This window comes from Sorex araneus, chromosome 3 (assembly GCF_027595985.1).
Source record: "Sorex araneus isolate mSorAra2 chromosome 3, mSorAra2.pri, whole genome shotgun sequence".
In the NCBI taxonomy this organism is placed as follows: Eukaryota; Metazoa; Chordata; class Mammalia; order Eulipotyphla; family Soricidae; genus Sorex; species Sorex araneus.
Window position 1 is genome coordinate 93,355,583 of NC_073304.1, and position 22,143 is coordinate 93,377,725.

General features: G+C 38.3%; 1 protein-coding gene across 1 annotated transcript in view; it reads right to left on the reverse strand.

Moving 5' to 3' along the window:
• The window catches only part of FBN1 (fibrillin 1), a 263,339-nt gene that overhangs the window by 239,682 nt on the left and 1,514 nt on the right, over window positions 1-22,143 (reverse strand). The gene's annotated exons all lie outside the window — the stretch shown is intronic.

Sequence of the window (22,143 nt, forward strand, 5' to 3'; positions counted from 1 at the left end):
GGGCCAGAGGTATAGCAGGCAAAGTACTTGCCTTGCACACAGCTGACCAAGGTTCCATCCCTAGCACTCCATATGGTCCACTGAGGCCCATAGGAGTGGTTCATGAGAACAGAGCACAGAGCCAGGAGGAAGCCCAGAGCACAATTGGACCTGGCCCCAAACAAACAAAAATTACAAAACTTTTCATCAGATGGGGCTGGAGCAATAGTACAACAGCAGGTAGGGCATTTGGCTTGCACGTGGCCAACCCGGGTTCAATTCCCAGCATCCCATATGGTCCTCTGAGCACCGCCAGGGGTGACCCCTGAGTGCAGAGCCAGGGGTAAGCCCTGTGCATTGCCAGGTGTGACCCATAAAGCAAAAATTTTCATCAGAAGAGGAATACAAGGACAAGTGACCTAAACACACTGTACACATAATTAAGAAAATCAGCTCAGAGAAGGAGTTCCCTTCTGAATTACTACTACTTTTTTGATGTGATTAATTTTCACAAGGATACCTTTTCTTTCTTTTTAACAAAAATAAATCACCAGTGGTAAAAGTTTTAGGGGAAAAGGGTTGATCTGTATAAGGTCATAAAAGATCTGAATTTTGGCTTTTCTGTCCACAAATTGGAAGCAATCTTATCATCATAAGAAATATGAAATTAAAGGAAGAAATCCTTTAGCAAGGAACACCAATATGAGTCCAGATTTTTAAATGTGTGAGAACATGTGTAAACAATCCCAGCAGTGCATCGGTCCTACAGAGATGCATCCAGTAATGCTCAAGTGACCATTGTAAGTGTTGGAAATTGAACTAGGATCTGGTGCCTGGTAAGAATGAGACTGTATTGTCTCCTGGCCCTGACTTGCATATTCTTATAAAATTCCTAAAAAGCTTTCAAAATTTTGTTAAAATTTCTTTTTTTACTTGAGGTTTCTTTCTTTCCTGTAAAGTTTGTAGAGCCAAGAAAATACCTGATATTTTCTACACATATTTGTATAAACCTTGATTATATTCGTTGTTGTATGATTTACTCCTCCTCAAGAGATAATGGATACTAGACAATTTTGGACATTTTTAGTAACAAATTTAAAAATAACTTAGCTCTTGATAAGTTATCTGTTAAAAACATTCCTTATTTAAAACTTTTTTGTTTGGCTTTTGGGGTCACACTCAGCAATGCTCAGTGGTTACTCCTAGCTCTGCACCCAGAAATTACTCCTGGTGGTGCTCAGAGACTATATGAGATGCCGGGGATCAAACCCAGGTCCGTTGCTTGCAAGGCCAGTGCCCTACCTGCTATACTATCACTCCGGCCCCAAAACACTACATTTTTAACGCTGAAGATGTCTATCAGGCAACCACAACTTCTTAGAGTTTGCAACTGATTAGTTAACCAGAAGTAAGAGTATAAGGTATAGGAACTCTACCCAAAGTTCTGTCCAAATTAATGTATGGTTTGCACTACTTACCCAGATGTTCACGTGTTTTAAATTTCTGGAAAGTCAACTCTTATTGAAGTCAAAGTAAGAATCACTAAATAAAATTTTAAAAGTTAGTGAACTTCAGTTTCTCAAGGGAAATAGGGTATAGAAGAAAATCAACTACAAATAAGATTCATTTTATACTAACTGAACATTACTTTGCTCTATGGAATGAAGTCAATGGAAGGAAATGCTGAGATGCAAAGCAAAGGTTGAAGTTCTTCTCCTGCATGGCCAATTCGAGTCAACCTAACCTCAATCATACAAGCTCCTAGATAAAATGAAGAATGAGCGCTGTGGAAAACAACATGTTTCCAGTTGAGGTGTAGACATGTGTTCAACTTCCCAGTCTCTCATACTCTCCTTTCACAGTTGAATTCCTCTTTCCCAAAAGAAACCCATTCCACATACCTCACACCTACCTGGTCCACTTCCCCCTTATTTGGGGCCCACCATGGTGACTGAAGCAATGGCAGGATTTTCCAAAATATTTGATATTTGATACGTGAAACCTGGTGAATTCTTTAATTTTACGTCTGAAATCAAGAACTGAAAAGTAGTGTGTCTTGAAATTTCCCTTGGTCATCTTGTCTACCTAATCCTAACCAAAGCATTACTTTGTCTGATAAAGGGTATTAAAGCACATTTCATATTTCAAATGATTGTTCTTACACCCCACCACAAAATAGTTCCAATTTTCAGGATATCTTTTTGCACTGATGGGGGAAAAAAACTAGTTTCCAGGCCAATCTTTGCATTTTCTAAAATCTAAATTATTTTAGGGGGCTGGCGCAAGTCACACGTACATTTCAAGCACCATACTAGGAACTTGAAAAGCATTATCTCATTACAGCTTAAGACAATAAAGAAAGGTGAATATTATAATAGAATATGGTTCTAAAAGTAAGGAAAGTCAAGACTGAGGTTTCTTCCCACTAAGTGGTGAAGCCAGATATGACCTCAAGCATGTCTATTCCAAGCCTCCCTGAAAATATGATCATTGGTTATTAGTGCTCATTGAAAATTACTCCTTGGTTCTTTAAAATATAATCCCACAAGCAATACCAATTTACCCAGCTACCCACAAACAGCCTCAAATAGGAAGCAGTGTGAGGTCATTATAACGTATATCCCAGTCACTAGCTCTGGATTTTATGACTAAACTGCCAAATCTCTCTTAGCCAACACTTTAGAAAATTGTCAGACACTTTCTCAGATTCCAGCTAAAACATCCACTATGTGTCCCTGGGGAATACAGAGTTCACAAGGTGGTAATGGGATATAAAATTTGCTAACTTGAGGTCAGTGGCCTAAATGCTGGGGTGTAAAGCAGATGTCTATGAAAGATTAAAAACTATTGACTTAAAGGTTGTACATCAAGTCCTTTGCTAAACACTTGTCCAACTCACCACAGACATTAATGTATCATAAAAGGGATAGATCATCAAAATGCAATCATTGGGGAAATAAGATAATATCAATAGGTTTTATATAGGAAGTTTACTGTGAGAAATAAGAATTACATCCATTTCAAACGCACCTAATATTCAATAAAGGTCGTTTCGATTAGGCAGATGTTCTACAAAACCATTGGCATAAATGAGATGAAAGAGAAAAACAAGAATTTGAGTTTGTTTTTCTTCACGGCCACATTTATTACATGGAATATAACTGAGTCAGCAAGTTATAAGACAAAAGTCCAAACTTTACCAAAACTTGCCTTGACTCATCCCGTGACACTTGATACTCTAATTGCTTATTAGAAGTGAAGTGTGTATGTGTGTGTCACAGTAGGGTGGGAGGCGGGTGAGAGGTGAGTTAACCTTCAGATTTCTAGACAAGATGTCTACTTCTCTCTCTCACCCTCCCACTACTACCCTCACTGGCAAAGACCTCCTTTTAAAAGCTTCATCCCACTCAACCCCACCTAATTAAGAGCCTCCATAACAGGTAGCGAGCACTGGGGATCTAAAAACCTAGCGTAGGACTGGAGCAATAGCACAGCAGGTATGGATTTTGCGTTGCACTCAGCTGACCCAGGTTCAATTCCCAGCATCCTATATGGTTCCTTGGAATTACCCAGGAGTAATTCCTCAGTGCAGAGCCAGGAGTAACCCCTGTGCATCACCAGAAGACAATATACCCATATACAGGCTGGCCAGAAGACAATATACCCATATATGGGCATCTCCAGAAGACAATATACCCATATATGGATAGCACAGCGGGTAGGGCATTTGCCTTGCATGCGGCCGACCTGGGTGACCCAGAAAGCAAATAATAATAATAATAAAATAAAAACCTAGAGTATCGTCTCCATAAAGGTTGACCACTGAAAGACTAATGATGCTGTCTAAAGCATAATAAACAAGAACTTGACATATGGTCAGGTACACATCAAGCAAGAGCTACAGGACAAAATAAGTACATTTAGCACTTATTAATAGACCATCACTAGCCCTCAGATTCAGCAGAGTAAAGATGGATGGCTGTGGAGGTAGATCCTTTTTCCATATGTTAAAAAAAAAACCCATAAATTTTATCACCACTGTCTCAAATTTTAAAAAGTTTTTAAGTATATTAAAATATAGATTGAATGGGCCGGAAATATAGAACAGAAAAAGGTGCTCGCCTTGCATATGCCCAAGCAGGTTCGATCCCTGGCACTCCATATGGTCCTCTGAGGCCCTCAAGGAGTGATTCCTGAATGCAGAGCCAGGAGTAAGCCCTGAGCACAGCTGGGTTTGGTTCAAAAACAAACAAAACACAACAAATTAATTTAATAAGGGCGGAAGTGCAGTTCATTTGCAGAACGCTTGTGTTACATGTCTGAGGCTGGTTCAATACCTGACGCCACCCACCCACCACCCACACACACACACACACCACAGGCATCAAGATAAAAATAACAGAAATTTTTAAAAGTCATTAATTGAAGGCATAAATCTATTAGGATATAACAGAACAACCTTACAAATTAACAATGAAAAGCTAGGTGAAGTGGAACACAATATACCCAGATACGGGCTGGAGCAATAGCAAAGCATTTGCCTTGCATGCGGCCAACCTGGGTTCAATCCTCCGCCCCTCTTGGAGAGCCTGGCAAGCTACCAAGAGTATCCTGCCTGCACAGCAGAGCCTGACAAGCTCCCCGTGGCATATTCAATATTCCAAAAACAGTAACAAGTCTCACAATGGAGATGTGACTGGTGCCCGCTCATGCAAATCAATGAGCAACGGGATGACAGTGATACAGTAATACCCATATACATGGGGAGATGGGACACATCAAATTTTACATAGCACACACAGGAATAAAATAAATTCTACATTGGCCTTCCTTTTCAAATTATTTCTAAATAAACAAAAATCCAAATGTTTATTTAAAAATGATTCCTGGTATCCAAGTCTATGTCTTTGTTTTATTTGTCCCAATTTGTCCCAAATCTCCTCTGTCCCCCAAAGAGGCAGGTTGAGGCTACAGTTCTCCTGGTGCCAATCTTTTTGCCAGGGGTAAAGAGTTACTTTAGTAACTGATGTAAGGTGCTACGCGTTTTGCCAGGCTCAGACCCACTGCCTCATAGGAATCTATACTGTGGAACTTTCTACCAACTATCTCCTGCCTCCTTCAACCTTTTTCCTTCTTTCCCCTAACAAAAAAGACATCTTAACTTTTTTTTCTTTGAACACCCCACATTTCTCAGGCAAAAGGCTAACATTTTACATAGAATTTAATTATTTTTCTTTGCTGATTTTTTGTTTGTTTTAGGTCCATACCAGCCATGCTCAGGGTTTATTCCTGGCTATGTGCTCAGGGATCACTTCTGGCAGGCTCAGGGGACCATATGAGGTGCCAGAAATCAAAGCGGGTCAGCTGCATGCAAGGCAAATGTCCTAACTGTTGTACTCTCTCTTACACTCCTACTTTTCTTAATATTTTAAATTGTGTTTGATAATCCTAATATCCTGATTTTTATTTTAGTGAAGAAGGAAGGGAAAGAAGAGGAGGAGAAGGAGGAGGAGGAGGAGAAGGAGGAAGAGGAGAAGGAGGAGGTAGAGGAAAAGGAGGAGGAGGAAGAGGACAGAGGAGGAGGAGAAGAAAGAAGAGATATTAAAGAAAAAGCAGGAAACAGCAATGAGAAAGGAGAAGAAAGGAGACAAAGGATGGAGAAAAGAAAGAGCAGACCAAAGTCCTGACTCTGGAATATATACATAATAGAGATACTATTACACTTTAATAGCAGAAATAATATGTCCATCGGGCTGACATAAATCCTGTCTCCCAGCACCAACAGCATAAAATGGTTCTACTATATTTGGACTTCAATGTGCTTGGGTACTTATATTTGAATGTAAGTATGACTGATGGTCTAGGAATTCACAACCTTCAAAACAGTGAATCCAATCACTTGTCTAAAGGAGCCATTCTCCCGCTCTGAGCATGTTTGCCGTCTGGAATACATCTTCGGCTGGGAATGGTGGAGATAGGGAATTTTCCTTTCTCCTGTCCACTCTGAGGGGGCTGAATAAATAGACTCTGCGATAATTTTGACTTAAAAAAAAGCCACTTCAAGTTAAGAAAATAGTAAAATCACCATAATAAAAATAATATTTAATGTTATGGGATGTTTTACTACCCAAACTGAAATGTAGCCCTGATCTAACCTTAATAATGCAGATAATAATACAGATACTCCCTTTATTCTAAAAATCATAGTCTAGCTCTTTACCACATCAATTCTGTTAGCAATCTTCTAATTTTTAATTTTTTTATTTATTAAACTTTATATTTCTTAACTCTAATTCCCAATTCTAAACATCTCTTTTTTAGTTAAGTGATATAAAAGGATTAAAAATGGGACTATCAGGAAACTTGAAAGGAAAATCCCATATAGAAGGAAGGCAAAATAAACAAAATATTTAAATTAATAAACTATACATTAAGTTTTATTTATAGGTTCTTGACTGGTGAAAAGAAAAATATTAGTAACATAATTTTATATCTGGAATAAACAAAAATTTACCAGTTTATTTGGACCTATTGTCTTATTTCTGGGAATTATGCATTTCTTTTAATTTTTTATTGATTGAGGTACTGTGATTACAATATTGTTAATGATGATTTCCCATGTACATAATTCCAGCACCACATTCATCACCAGTGTATCCCCTTATCTCCCTCAAGGTCCCCAATGCCTCTCCCTTTCAGCCTGCTGATCCCCCACAAACTATGTTTTATGCATCAGTTCTTTCATTATATTGCTGCTTCCCCTTTTTGCTACTAATGTGCTGAGATTTGTGAATTCATCCAACGTAGAACTGTGACCTCTCTAAAGGAAAAGCCCTTCACTCTAATCCAACAGACACCTTTTCACAAAGGCTTTTTCATTCTGATATCCCAGTAGCCAAATACAATGAAGCATCTTCGATGGGGACTAATTTAATCACTCTATCAAGTTGAAAAAGAGATGTAAAACATTTGATTATCCTAAATCAAATTTAGGATTACTCAAAAACCTATTACCTCACTGTGGTAGCCCGTCTCCAAGAATGGTTCCCACAAATTTTCCCCCTCCCTATAGACACATCATGAGGTAAAATTTAAGTTCATTCCACTGACACTGGGTGAGGTCTGGAACTTGCATGGAATTCCAGGTCATGTAATTCCGTATGAAGTTTGAAGAAAGTTTAATAGTTTCACTTTTTTCTCTTAATCCTGAGCTTCTATGAAAACATTTGGCTATACTGCAGGAACATCTATGAAGAAAGGCCACACGGAGAGGGAGACAATCTGTATGGGAGGAAAACTGAGGAATGGCAGCCAACATTGATAATACAGAATTCATTCAAGCCATTTCAACCAGCCCTCATTCATTCAGGTCAGCTTGAAGATCAACGTATGGGTGGAAACCTGTGACCAGAGTTCACAAAGATCAAGCTCATCAGCAGCAAGACCTGGAAGTTGCACCTGGGGCTCAGATTCCTCATCTGAAAATAATGCCCTGTGACCCCAGCCTCAAGAGCAAGACCAGGAAGACCATATAGGAGAGGACTTTGAAATGCAACAGCAATTTTGGGTCTCCTATAACCTCTGATGGCTAAATCAAGACAAAATGAACACCTGAACATGCCAACTATTAGCAAGGGAATTGACATGGTAACCACAAGTCTCCCCCCAAACAAAGGCCCAAGCCCCAATGAGTTTGTAGTGAGTTCTTCCAAATCTTCGAAGAAGACCTACTTCTGACACTTCTCTAGCTCTTACAGAAAGTCAGGAAATAGGAACTCTTCCAGTTTCTATGAAACAAATATTACCCTGATACAAAGGCAGACATAGACATCAATTAAAAAAATTATAGATCAAAAACCGCAATAAACAGATGCAAAGGTCTTCAGAAAAATATCAGCAAACCGTATCCAATAATACATTAAAAGGATTATACATCTTGATAAAGTAGGGTTTATCCTGGAGAGGGAAAGGGAGAGTGTGAGGGAGAGGATAAGGAAGAGGGAGGAATGGTTTAATGTATGCAAGTCAATCAATATAATACACCATATCAGTATAAGAAAAGGTAAAAACTATATAATCATATCAATAGATGCAGAGAAAGAGTTTGACAAGATGCATCACCAGTTCATGGGTAACCCCTACCTTTATGGGGGGGAAGCTGGAGCCACACCTGGTAATACTCAGGGCTTACTCCTGGTTCTGTGCTCAGGAATAACTCCTGGTGATGTTTAGGGTACTGTATGTGGTATGAGGGATTGAACTAGATCAGCCATATGCAAGGCAAGTGTCTTAACCCCCGTACTAACTCTCCAATCCAAAATCCTTAACAAAGTGAGGATATATAGAACTTTCCTCAATATAATTAAAGCCATTTACAATAAACTCAACATCATACTCAATGATGAAAAAATCGAAAGCCTTTCCACTAAGGTCAAGCACAAGACTTATCTTGCCTACTCTTACCACTATTATTCAATATAGTACTAGAAGTCCTTGAGACAGACAGAAATTAAGTAAGAAGGATATATTAAGGGGATCCAGATTGCTAACCAAATCAAAGTATTACTATTTGCAAATGACCATACCTACAAATCCATCCCATTTGCAGACTGTACCGAAAAAAAAAAAATCACTTCTAGAAACTAAAAACTTACACAGTAAAGTCTCAGTCTACAAAATTAACTCCCAAAATCCATGGTATTTTTATATACAAACACTGAAATAGAAGAAATAAACAAAATCATTCTATTCATAATTCTGTCTCTCACAAAACCAAGTACCTAGGAATCAGCTTATCAAAAGAGGTGAAGAGACTTATATAAAGAAAACTATAAGTCACTATTTAAAGAAATCAAAATACACAATGAAATGGAAACCCATCCCCTGTTCATGGATTGAAAGGATTAATATTGTTAAAATAATGTTCTACCCAAAGCACTATACAATGTCGTCCCTATAAAAAAACAAAACAAAACTGTGTGTTGTCCACAGTGGCTGGAAACATGAGAGAGGCACACCTTGGTGTAAACCGATGCTATAGCTCTTTTACCTCAGTCCTTAGAGGATTGAAGAAATCTACTGTGTCATCCAAGTGATAGCCCTGTATACACTCAGACTATTTTGTCCTCTGGATCAATAACACAGTGGGTAGGGCGTTTGCCTTGCATGTGGCCAACCCAGGTTCAATTCCTCTGTCCCTTTCGGAGAGTTTGGCAAGCTACTAAGAGTATCCTGCCCGCACGGCAGAGCCTAGCAAGCTACCCATGGCATATTCAATATGCCAAAAACAGTAACAAGTCCCACAATGTAGACGTTACTGGTGCCCGCTCAAGCAAATCGATGAGCAATGGGATGATAGTGATACAGTGATACAGTGATGCTATTTTTAGGGATATGACCAAATGCTGTTAAAATTTTAGAGAGTTATAAAAACCCTCAAAGAGCTAAAGTAATCTTAAGTAAAAAGATGGGAAGCATTTATTTCACCAACTTTAAATTATAACATATAGTTATATGAATCAAGAGTGTAGTACTAGAATACTAGAATAAAGGCAGACACTCAAACCAATGGAATATAATTAAGAACCCAGAGACAGACCCTCAGCATAAGTTCAAATAATCTTCAACAAAGGGTCTAGGTGTTTGAAATGAAGCAAGGAAAGCCTCTTCAGCAAATGGTGTTGGCCCATCAAAAACTGGGGAGAAGAAATGAACAGAAGCTTCTTCAAAAAAAGAAATACAAATCGCCAAAAGGCATATGACAAAATGCTCTGCATTGCTAATCATCAGGGAAATGCAAATCAAAATAATGAGATATCCTCTCACACCACAGAGACTGGCATACATCAAAAAGAACAAGAACAACCAGTGCTGGTGCAGATGTGGGGAAAAAGTGACTATCTTTCATTGTTTGTGGAGATGCTGACTGGTCCAGCTTTTTGGACAAGAATATGGGCATTTCTTCAAAAACTAGAAATTTAGCTTCCATATGACCCCGCAATACCACTTCTGGGAATATATTCCGAGGGTGCAAAAAAGAACAGTAGAAATGACAACTGCACCGGTATCTTCATTGGAGCATTGTTCACAATTGTCAGAATCTGGAAACCTACGTGCCCAAAAACTGATGACTGGTTAAAGAAACTTTGGTACATCTACACAATGGAATACTATGCAGCTGTTAGAAAAGATGAAGTCATGAAATTTGTTTACAAGTGAATGGTCATAGAGAGAATCATGATAAGTGAAACGAGTCAGAAAGAGAGGAACAGACATAGAATGTTTGCACACATTTGTGGAATATAAAATATCATAATATGAGACTGACATCCAAGGACAGTAGACACAAGGGCCAGGAATATTGCTCTATAGTTGGAAGCTTGCCTCATGAGCTTTGGGAGAAGGCAGATGGGATAGAGAAGGTATCACTAAGTCAATGATGATTGGAGGTGGGAGATGTGTGCTGAAAACAGATAAAGGACCAAACGTGATAGCCTCTCAGTATCTATATTGCAAACCACAATGCTTGAAAGTAGACAGAGAGTATGGGTAAATTGTCTGCCATAGAGGCAGGGGAGGGTTGAAAAGAGTGTGGGGGTACTGGGGTCATTGGTGATGGAAGTGTACACTGGTGGAGGAATGGGTGCTAGATCATTGTATGACTGAATCTCAAACATGACAATTTTGTAACTGTATCTCACGGTGATTCATTAAAAAGCAAAAATGGTGTTGGGAAAATTAACTAGTCATATGGGGGAAAAGGGAACTCAGACTCTTATCTCATGCTAAACACAAGTAAATTCAAATGAATTAAAGCCTCAATATTAGACTTGACTATAAATTATAATGAAGAGAACATAGGCAGAACCCTTTGTTACACTGAACTGAGAGGCATCTTCAATGACTCAATGTTATTGGCCAAATAAAAAGAAGCAAAATAAACAAATTGCTCTACACCAACTTAAGAAGCTTCTTCACTGCAAAATAAAGAATAAAGATACCCAAAGATGAGAGAAACTATTTGCCTACCATTCATCTGGCAAAGCGTTAATATCTAGGATATATAAATTACTTACAAGACTTAACAGCAACAAAGCACTGTAGCACTGAAGCACTGTCGTCCCGTTGTTCATCGATTTGCTTGAGCAACACCAGTAACGTCTCCATTGTGAGACTTGTTACTGTTTTGGGCATATCGAATACGCCAGGGGTAGCTTGCCAGGCTTTGCCACGCGAGTGGAATACTCTTGGTAGCTTGTTGTGCTCTCCAAGAGGAATGGAAGAATCAAACCTGGGTCGGCCGAGTGCAAGGCCGAGGCCAAACCCTACCTGCTGTGCAAATCCTACCTGTTGTGCTATCACTCCAGTCCTTGAAGACTTCAAAAAAAATAATAATTGGTGGGCTGGAAATACAATACAGCAGGTAAGGTGTTTGCCTTGCACACGGATGACCTGGGTTCAATCCATGGTACCACATATAACCTCCCAAAACCCACCAAGAGTGATCCCTAAGTACAGAGCCAGTAGTAAACCCTTAGCATTGCCAAATATGCCCCCCCAAAAAAGGTAAATAACTGAGCTTTCACATAATCCAGTAATTATACTTCTTGGCCCAAGGGCCTAAAAAATACTATTCAGAAAAGTTATTTGCATCTCTAAATTCATTGCAGTACCAATCACAATAGCCACAATCTGGAAACAACCCCAGTACCCAAGAACAGATAAGTTGGTACAGAAATTGTAGTATCTATGCACCATGGACTACTACTCAGCAATGCAAAAAAGATGAAATACTTCAATTCACCAGTACATAAATGGAACTTGAGGGCTTAATGTTGTGTGAAGTCAGTCAGAAGGAGAAGAATAGATACAGAATAGATTTTTATTCACATATGGGAAACTAAAAAGCATAGTAAGGTTATAACAAATGTTCAACACTTACAATCTAAGTGTTGGCCTACAGAATTCAGTTTATAAAGGGGTTGTGGTGGAGGGGAGGGAAGTGTCCCTGGGACTTTGGTGATAGATGACACTCTAGTGGAGGGTGTAGTGCTTGGGCATTGTATGTATGAGATCCTCATTAACAGTACTGTAAGTCACAATGCTGCATTGAAGACTGAAAACAAACCAAAAATAAACAAAAATAAAACCTACAGAGTCAGACAGTGGATCTTGTATGACCTTTAGTCCCCTCGGTCTGTCCATTTAGATAAACCACACCAAAGTAAACAGAACTGCAGGCTCCAGTATGGTTACAGAATCAGAAACACACATGAAGGAATCCTGTTGCTCAATCCAGCACAATAGAGATTGTAGGGAGCAGAGACAAGATCCCCTACAGTGCTCTGTCCAAATTCCTGGCCTGCAGAATCATAAGAAATAATAACACTATTGTCTTAAGCCACTAAGTTTGGGGTAATTTGTTACATAGCAATAAGAAAATCAAAACAAATGAAATAGTTTATTTCTACTGCAGGAATGAGGAATGATTTTGCTTCACTTTAGTTCCTCGTTAACAGTGCCATAAAGATTTTATGTGTAATTTTTAATGTATCTGGAGGTGGGAGCATTGAAAATATTTTCTTTTCTTTATCACTCCCAACCAAGTCTTGCTAATGTCTTCTTTCCTTCTCTCCTTTCTCCCTTTCTCCTTTTCTCTCTTTCTCTCTCCTTTCTTTCTTTCTTTCTTCCTTCCTTTCTTTCTTTCTCCCTTTCTTTCTTTCTTTCTTTCCTTCTTCCTTTCTTTCTTTCCTTCTTTCTTCCTTTCTTCCTTCCTTCCTTTCTTTCTTTCTTTCTTTCTTTCTTTCTTTCTTTCTTTCTTTCTTTCTTTCTTTCTTTCTTTCTTTCTTTCTTTCTTCCTTCCTTTCTTCCTTCCTTTCTTTCTTCTTTCTTTCTTTCTTTCTTTCTTTCTTTCTTTCTTTCTTTCCTTCTTCCTTTCTTTCTTTCCTTCTTTCTTCTTTCGTTCTTTCTTTCTTCCTTTCCTTCTTCCTTTCTTTCTCCTTCCTTTTATTCCTTTCTTTCTTTCTCCTTCCTTTTCTTCCTTCCTTCCTTCCTTCCTTCATTTCATTCTTTCTTTCTTCCTTTCCTTCTTCCTTTCTTTCTCCTTCCTTTTCTTCCTTTCTTTCTTTCTCTCCTTCCTTTTCTTCCTTCCTTTTCTTCCTTCCTTTCTTTGTTTCTTTCTTTCCTTCTTCCTTTCTTTCTCCTTCCTTTTCTTCCTTTCTTTCTCCTTCCTTTTCTTCCTTCCTTTTCTTCCTTCCTTTTCTTCCTTCCTTCCTTCCTTCATTTCATTCTTTCTTTCTTCCTTTCCTTCTTCCTTTCTTTCTCCTTCCTTTTCTTCCTTTCTTTCTTTCTCTCCTTCCTTTTCTTCCTTCCTTCCTTTGTTTCTTTCTTTCTTTCTTTACTTCTTTCTTTCTTCCTTTCTTTCTTCTATTTCCTTCCTTTCTTTAGAAAGTGGGGGGTAGGTTAAGTTCTCAGGGGCTATTTCTGGATCAGAGGATCATATGTGATGCCAAGAGTTCAAATGAGGATCAGGGCATCTGCAGCCATATACAAGGTAAGTACCTAAGCTCATGCACTATCTTTCTAGTCCCTGTCCATGTTACTTCTGAAATACCACCTGAGCCACTTCTAAAGACGGTAAACCATCAACAACTCACTGCCACTCCTCACATCATCATTTTCTCTCATCTGCCTGCTATTTTAGCTTCCTAAACCTCCCAGTCTCTTCTCCAACCATTCTCTCTACACCATGCACCTTTCACTCTCTCACCAAAGTGGCAAACATCTGTTCAGGTTCACATCTTGAAGCCTTTAGTAGCTGACCTTTCACAAGCATCAGATAGTCATGTCGTGTGTTTCTTTAGTGCCTCTCCCATCACTGACAATATCACCATCTATATACAGGTACAATAGGCTGCATGCTTCATACCTCTAGGGGATGTAGCTATTATAGGCTCATGTGATGAGTGACCCCTGGAGCCAGGCAATGCAAAGCCTTTCCAGTGGTATTCAACGTTCCCTTAATCTCAAACACTCCATATCCTTTCACCTTTATTTATTTATTTATTTATTTATTTATTTTTCATTCTTTTCACGTGTCATACCATTTTCACTCAAATTGCTCCTGTATTTCTCTACTCTTTCTCCAACTTCTAACTTATATAGTTCACCTTAGCAAGTCAAAAATAAGTCAAACCTTCAAATATTGTCTACTGAACACCTACGATGTGCCCAGATCCCAGGTATCCCTTATGATAGATTAAAAAAAGAAACTCTGTCTTGGAGAAATTTTCAGTCTTCATAGTCATTTATTGATCACATATAGCAGAATTCAGCAAACAATTTGTACAGAGCCAAATAGCAAATAGCTGATATTGTGGGACCATGCTACCCTGGTCCAAACTACTCTACTCTGCGGTCATCATGAAGGCAGACATAGATCATATGTAAGCAAGCAGGTGTGACTTTGTATAAAAGAAAAAAAACCCTTAAAAACAGATAGATTGAACGAGACCCCAAGTGGCCGCCCACGAATGGCCCCTCCACCTACTGATTAAGCTGCTTAACGGCCATGATCCCAGAGACACACAAAGGAATCTCAGAATCCAGCGGCTTTTGGCAGAAATCCCTCCAGGTTTAATTATTAAAATTTCAGAATTTCAAAATCATGTAGCAGCACAACATCATATGCTATTCATAATCAGCAATAGAAAACAAATTGTCAAGTGTTGTCTTTTCAGCAGGTCTGAGTGTTGGGGGGAAATCCCAAACAATAATGGTGGGACTAGTGTCAAAATATTGAATATAATCAAAGTAGAGGGAGAGTAATGTGGAAATCATCTGCCACACAGGTAGGGGGAGGGTGTAGGATGGGGGGCTATACTGGGGGTTTTGGTGGTGGAAAATGTGCACTGGTGTAGAGATGGGTGTTTCATCATTGTATGACCAAGACTTAAACCTGAAAGCTCTGTAACTGTTCTCACGATGATTCAATAAGTAAATTTATTTTAAAACAACAACAACAACAACAAAAAGACTGCTTGGTCAACCCCTGACAGACTGTCACTGTGAAGTGTTTCTCATTAATTCACTTCCCACAGTGATGTCCCTGTCGTGTAATTTTATCTTCCTGCCTTGAGTAAATGATGACTCTTTCCCTATAACAATGGTAGGGAGAGATTCTTGGAAAACAAAGGTTATCAAGAGTATGGGAAAAATAAAAGAGCTTACTAGGAACAGGTTTATTTTCACTTAGAAGCACTAAAAAATATTAACTAAACAACACTGATGAGGAGGCCAGATTTCCCCTACTCCATTTCCCTCTTACGGGTTTATACCCCAGGATCATTACTGAAATTCTCTATCGTTGGCTTCTTTATATGTTAAATGAACATAATCTCCCTCACCAAGGAGTTATGTGTTAAGTGAAATTAATGTATGTAAGTTGCAAACATGAGTAATCTATTTTCTATTCTTTACTGTTACTGCTGCAATTTAATTAAACCTGTAAATAAACTACATTATCCGAAGACTAAACTTATAGGCAACCAAGATTTTTCATTCCACTTGGGGCCAAAAAAAAAATTGCAACAGAAAGAATTCAACAGATTGTCATATTGGTTAAAACGGAACACACATACCAGATTCTCTTGGATAGAACTCATGTCTTGCAAGTGTCTTCTGAGAAATGTCTCATATGGAATGTGAGTGCAAGAGATTCTGAGTGACGTAATGAGCAACATCAGCAGTTCAGCAGTGCAAGAGGAAAGTCCCTATGCCTCTTTCTACTGCCCTCAATGAAAGTTCATGATATTACACTTATCATCATCATCATCATCATCATCCCGTTGATCATCGATTTTCTCGAGCAGTCTCAGTAACGTCTCCATTTGTCCTAGCCCTGAGATTTTAGAAGCCTCTCTTTACTCGTCCTTCCTAACGGTGCCACATTGGAGGCTCTTTCAGGGTCAGGGGAATGAGACAAATCATTGTTACTGGTTTGGGCATGTGAATACCCCACAGGGAGTTTGCCAGGCTCTCCCATGTGCACAGGAAACTCTCGGTAGCTTGCCAGGTTCTCCGAGAGGAAGAACTAGGCTATAAGCTATAAGCTTCTGGGAGATACTACACAAGGATGTAATTTATGCATAATCCAAAGACCCACTGACATTCTTCCTCTATGTTACTAGTGTCTTTGCATAAATATTAAGTAAATTTTATTGGACTAAATATGAACCATGCTATTGGAACTGAAGAGATATTACAGAAGGTAGGGTGCCTACCCTGCACATGGCCCACCAAGGTTCTATTCTTGGCTTGGCATCCCATATAGTCCCCTAAGCACTGCCAGGAGTGATTCCTAAATGCAGAGCCAGGAGTAACCTCTGAGCATTGCTTGGTGTGGCAAAAAAAATCTTTTTAAAAAATAACTGTTACAAATGAACCTGGTATTTGTAACCTAGCGTGCTGGAATATTGAGAATTTTAAGTAAAATTTTACCAATACCACGATCCTGCATTTTTGCCTAGTGGAATGAAAAAAATCCAATAATTAAAATAAATGGAAAAAGAAAATTTAATATTAAGATTTTTGCCCTTAAAAACTAACCTCTACATGCCTCACCTCTCACAGCTGTAATACGAAGCTGGTTAAAGGACACACCAGAGATGTCAGAAGCATCAAATGAGTTTTCATATGTAAAATGCTGAGAGCTGTGTGTGGTACATAAATGTCATCTAAATATCACCTACCACTGCTTAAATTGGTACTAGTATTTGTTTTTACTTAATTCTTAATTTGCACCATGCCCTTGGCTACCTTTCTGTTGACTTTTTATTCCTGTAAAGCTTCCAATTCTCCTACCAGATATTACAAGCCCCTTTAGGCTATGGGCATTTCAGAAATGTCTCTGGCATTCCACAAGGCTAAATTCAATCAACATTACTGATTATAGTAATATTGCAATCTCACAAAAAAAACTCATGAGAAAAAGCTGAGGTTGCTTTAATAAACCTAATTATTGAGTAAGTTTCTAGTAACAAAAAGAATTGTCAACATAGCTTACTCTGTTTCAAGAAGTATATTTTAAATTGTTATTATACATTGAGGATTGAGACTATGCAATGTTTTAGGCACTTGCCTTGTATTCAGCTGGCTCTAGTTCAATTTCTTGCACCATATCATCCCCTAATTACCACTTGGTATTGCCCAAAAATTAAAAAATAAAACTAATGAATACAATTAAGTGTCTTCAGAATCTGCTTTCAACGTTGTAAACCAAGGCTAAAATTTGCAAATTGGTAGCCTATTCATTCAGCTTATTTTAGGATAAAGCAAGCAAACTTGAATGCATGAATGCCCAAATAATCTCTTCAGTATTTTGTTTAATTAGAGTCATCTGCATAATACTACGATCATCTAAAATACCTATTATACAAAGAATTAAAATGTTAATAATTTTTAAATAGGCTTGGAGGAATATCTCTACTATTTCCATCGGTTCTCATCTCGTGATTAATTTATGTTTTAATTCATTCATAACACCAAAAATGTACACATTTTTACCTGTGTGTTTTTTGGGCCACAATTATTTTTACTTAGGGGTCACTCCTGGTTCTGCAGTCAGAGACCACTTCTGGCAGTGCTCAGGAGTGCCGGGGCATCAAAATGGAACTCAAGGTGCTGAGGATGAAACCCAGGTTGGTCATGTGTAAAGCAAGCACTTCCCCCCACTATATCTCTCTAGCAATGTACACATTTTTAAAACCATTTTTATTTTAAAGTTACAAAATGAATCACATTAATAAATGTCTTCATCTTTTATGTATGAGATTCCTGAATCTTCTAAACTATACTTTTTTTGACTATATTTCAGTGTTTTAGCTTATTACAAGAATAATTATTATTCAATAATTTATTAGCCCCTCTGTCTTCAAATGAAGTCCAAAGTCATCTTTGTAAAGTAAAATAAACTTTAAAAGTTTACAGAACTTTCTCTATGTTCCGAGTTAAAATTCTTTACATTGATAATAGCCTTCTGTGTAATTAATTCCTCAGTATTTACAGTAACATGATCTATTCTGTGTATGAATTGTTCCACACATATCTTTCTAGTAACTAGAATGCCAGGAGGAAAAAATAAAATAAAATAAATAAAGATCAAAATGAATCACAGCCCAGGGAAGAAACAGTGGAATATGACCAGATTCGTACATTAATAAATAAGGTAATAAGGGTAAAAGTTTTCAATCCAGCTTATTAAAGATTTCGAAAAAGGGAACTTTAAACTAAAGAATGTTTCCCTTTCCCAGGAAACTGTAGTATTTCCTTGTTTGGGAACTAAAGCAATAAATAATCAATCATTTTTTTAAAATGGGGCTAAACTGTAGCACTATAGCACTATCATCCCGTTGTTCATTGATTTGCTCGAGCAGGCACCAGTAACGTCTCCACTGTGAGACTTGTTGCTACTGTTTTTGGTATATCAAATACGCCATAGGGAGCTTGCCAGGCTCTTGGTACCAAAAGTACCAGGATACTCTTGGTAGCCTGCTGGTCTCTCCAAGAGGGACAAAGGAATCAAATCCGGGTTGGCTAAGTGCAAGGCAAATGCCCTACCCACTGTGCTATTGCTCAAGTCCATGGCTAAACTAATACATTCAAGTAGAGTTGTGCTTTTGTCAATTGTATCACCTCCCACACATTTTGCCTAATGACAGAAAATGAGGATTTACCTGAAGGAAATATTGATGAACTGAAATCAAACAATAAAGCTAGAATTTCATTATTTCTCACAAGGTCCTTTAATATGTGTTAAACAGTGCCCAGTAGAAAGAAAACTACTATAAATTTATTATTTGAAAACATTTTTAACTGGCAAATTTTTCATTTCAAAGAAGTGAAAAATACCATTTTTACAGAGTGAATGGGGACCACACTCATTCCAGAAAAGAAGGGATTTCCTGTTATAACAAAAATTGGCGATCAGCTCTAAGAAAACATAGCTAAAGCTGGGAAGAAACTTGAGGATGCTTAAATTTCCACTGTGGAGCAACTTCTGCTGCCCAGTAGGAAGGAAAACACACACACACACACACACACACACACACACACACACACACACCAGCACCACCACCACTATACCACACCACACCTGCAACAGAAATGGAGAAGACAGTTGACACTATACACCCAGAGAAGGGAAAATCAGGCAGTGAAGGGATGGGTAGGAATCCCAGGAATTTACCATGGCAAGTTTTCTAGTACCTGTTGCATCAAAGAAAGACCAGAAGACACCTATATTTGTGGGAGAAACAAGACCCATTTTCTACAGACACTGGAGCGTTTAAAGCACATTTAACTAGAGAAAATACAAGTGAGGTGTTGAAAATTGCTGCCACCAACTGGGCATCAGGCAGACTCAGGAGCTACAAATCACTTGCACTTCAGAAAACTGCATTTCCATCAAAATGGCAAACAAGTTTTACAGTAGTCAGAGAGGTTGGTTTTGAAGCTGGTAATATTTTAACGAGCAAAAACAGAAAATTTAAGCAATAACTGGAAAAATGTAACACACAGTCACTTTTCCTGGCAATTTATACAACAGGGCACAGTCAAATGACTAATTCATGTCACACTGTAATAGCAATAAGAAGAGAGAATAATTTTAAATGTTATTTTAAATTAATATCAGACAACCTGTATCTAACACCAATAAGAAAAATCTTTGGTCCAGCAATTATACCTTCATTAATTTATATCACATATAAATTAGCATATAGACCCAGGCATTTAGGAAAATGTTGGCAATAGTAAAAAAAAATCCACATAACTTAAGAAGCCATCATTACAGAGTTATCCTAGACATATTATGATATTTTATATGTCAAAATAGCATATGATGTAGGAGCATATGAGTTAATAGATGGATGCAGTAGAGACATATAAACAGAGGGCTAAGAATAAGATGTCATGTATAAAAGGGGTTATAAAATATGTTATACATGTGGGGCATACACACTTAGATGGGTATGACCTTTTTCATGTGTGATATTTTTGTATATCCATGCATGTATATGTATTATATATTTCATAAATTTCATAAATACTTATGTGTTATGTATATTTAATTTCTAGAAAAAAGTGTAAGAAAGTGCTCTCTGGAGGGCAGGCAGAAAATACTTTTAAATGTACATTTTAGGGGATCATGTTTCTCCTTACCAAATATATTAACCTATATCATATACTATGATAGTTAACTATAATTACTTTTTTTAATGTATATATAATCTTACAGGAAACATGAGAATAATACTCATAATCATCGATTATATTTGTTGATTATAATTATTTTTAAATGTATATATAATCTTATAGGTAACATGAGAATTAATAACACTCATAACTACAGTTCTAGTAACTCCTTATTTTTAGAAAGGCTTTATAAATAGTTTGCAGTAGGCTGCCATTTGTGATGGTGGCCAAAATACTACAAAGAACATAAAAACGCTTCTTTCTGTAATCACTGAGAAAAAAAAGTTTTTAAACTGCAAAATCCAATAGAAACAAGTGTTGGTGAATAAAAGTGGGAACATTCTGTTAAACACAAAAGTGAACCTTTGTGTGTTTTCCCAGAGTCTGTAAGTCCCAAGGGATACTCTGGTTGGTGATATCACATAGAGATGAGACAAATTTCTGGCTAGGCTTAACGTCTCCCTGCAGACTTCTATCCACAGAATTAAACCTCTACATGCCCTCTCTCCATAGCAGCAGTATGGAGTGTCAAGATAGGATCTGACAGAAGTGCTATCAAGTTTGGATGGTGAGATAAAACTACATGGCAGAAATGTCTTAATGAAAATGTGAACTCAAGTCCTTTTAAGAACCTCTGATAGGGGCCAGAAAGATAGAACAGGGATTCAGGTGTTTGCCTTGCACTGAGTCAGGAATAAGGTCTAAGCATGCCTGGGTAAGACCCAAAAACAAAAAACAAGAACGTATAGTAATCATTTTCAGGCCATTCATTTCTTTGTGTCTTTCTTACACCCAGGGCCATTAAATGCCCCTTGCCTGACCAGGATGAGGTTTACCAGGGTAAGCAAATTTCCTTTTCAACACTGCTTGTATCCTCAATTCACTGTCCACAGAGGCAATGCAAGTACATTAATCATAACTATGTCCTGGGGTCAGAAAATCATGATTTTGGACTACAGCCTAATGCTTGGCTCTTGGTTCATTACCTAACTCACTTTATTCAAAAAAAAATGCTGGTTTGATTTGCAGCACTTTTTCCCCCTATGCCTGGGTTTTCTAAGGAGCACATCTAACTACATGCATATAATTTACCATGAAAAAAATTGTGAATGTTCAGTTCCCTATCCAAGTGGACATCATCACTTGATAACTAAGGACTAAATGATCAAGCTACAGAACCTCTGGAGGCAGGACTGGAGCGACAGTACAGTGGGTAAACCTTGCAAGCTGCCACCCCAAATTCAATCCCTGGCATCCCATCTGGTTCCCCAAGCAACACCAGAAGTGATCCCTGAGTGCAGAGCCAGGAGTAATCTCTGAGCATTGCCTGGTGTGTCCCCAAAACCAAACCAACCCCCCCCAAAAAAAAACAGCACCACTGGAGAGTGACCAGCACTGAGATGCACGCAAACTTAGTGAAAAATGTTTGCATTTACTATCTCGGTTCATTTAGCAGGTTTCTCCAAGGAGACAGCCTTCCATGCAGGCCCTCTCATAGGGATTTCTCTTTAGATCTGAAATAATAAAAATGTCATGAGCTGTCTATTACCAGCCTCCTCCAATTCTGGGAACGGACAACTCTGATAGTTAACTTGTCTGGTTTAAATATTTCCTGTTGAAAGTCATTCTTTAGTGCGAGCCTGGGAAACTGGTGAAATGGCCAATGATATTTACATGATATATAAAACTGGTTCGAACCCCTTACTTAAGGCCGACCTCTGTGGTTCACTGCCCCTTAATTAAATACTTGGGTCTTGACACCCAACAGCAGGTTCTGAAAATCACTTTCAACACTCTGCTCCCGGCCGGCGACCGTCTGAAAAGGCTGCATCACCCTGAAAACGCCGCCCCTGGGCTTAAGAAGCGTTAAGTTTGAAGAGAACCAACTGCTCCCCTCATGTCTTCCCGGGGTGC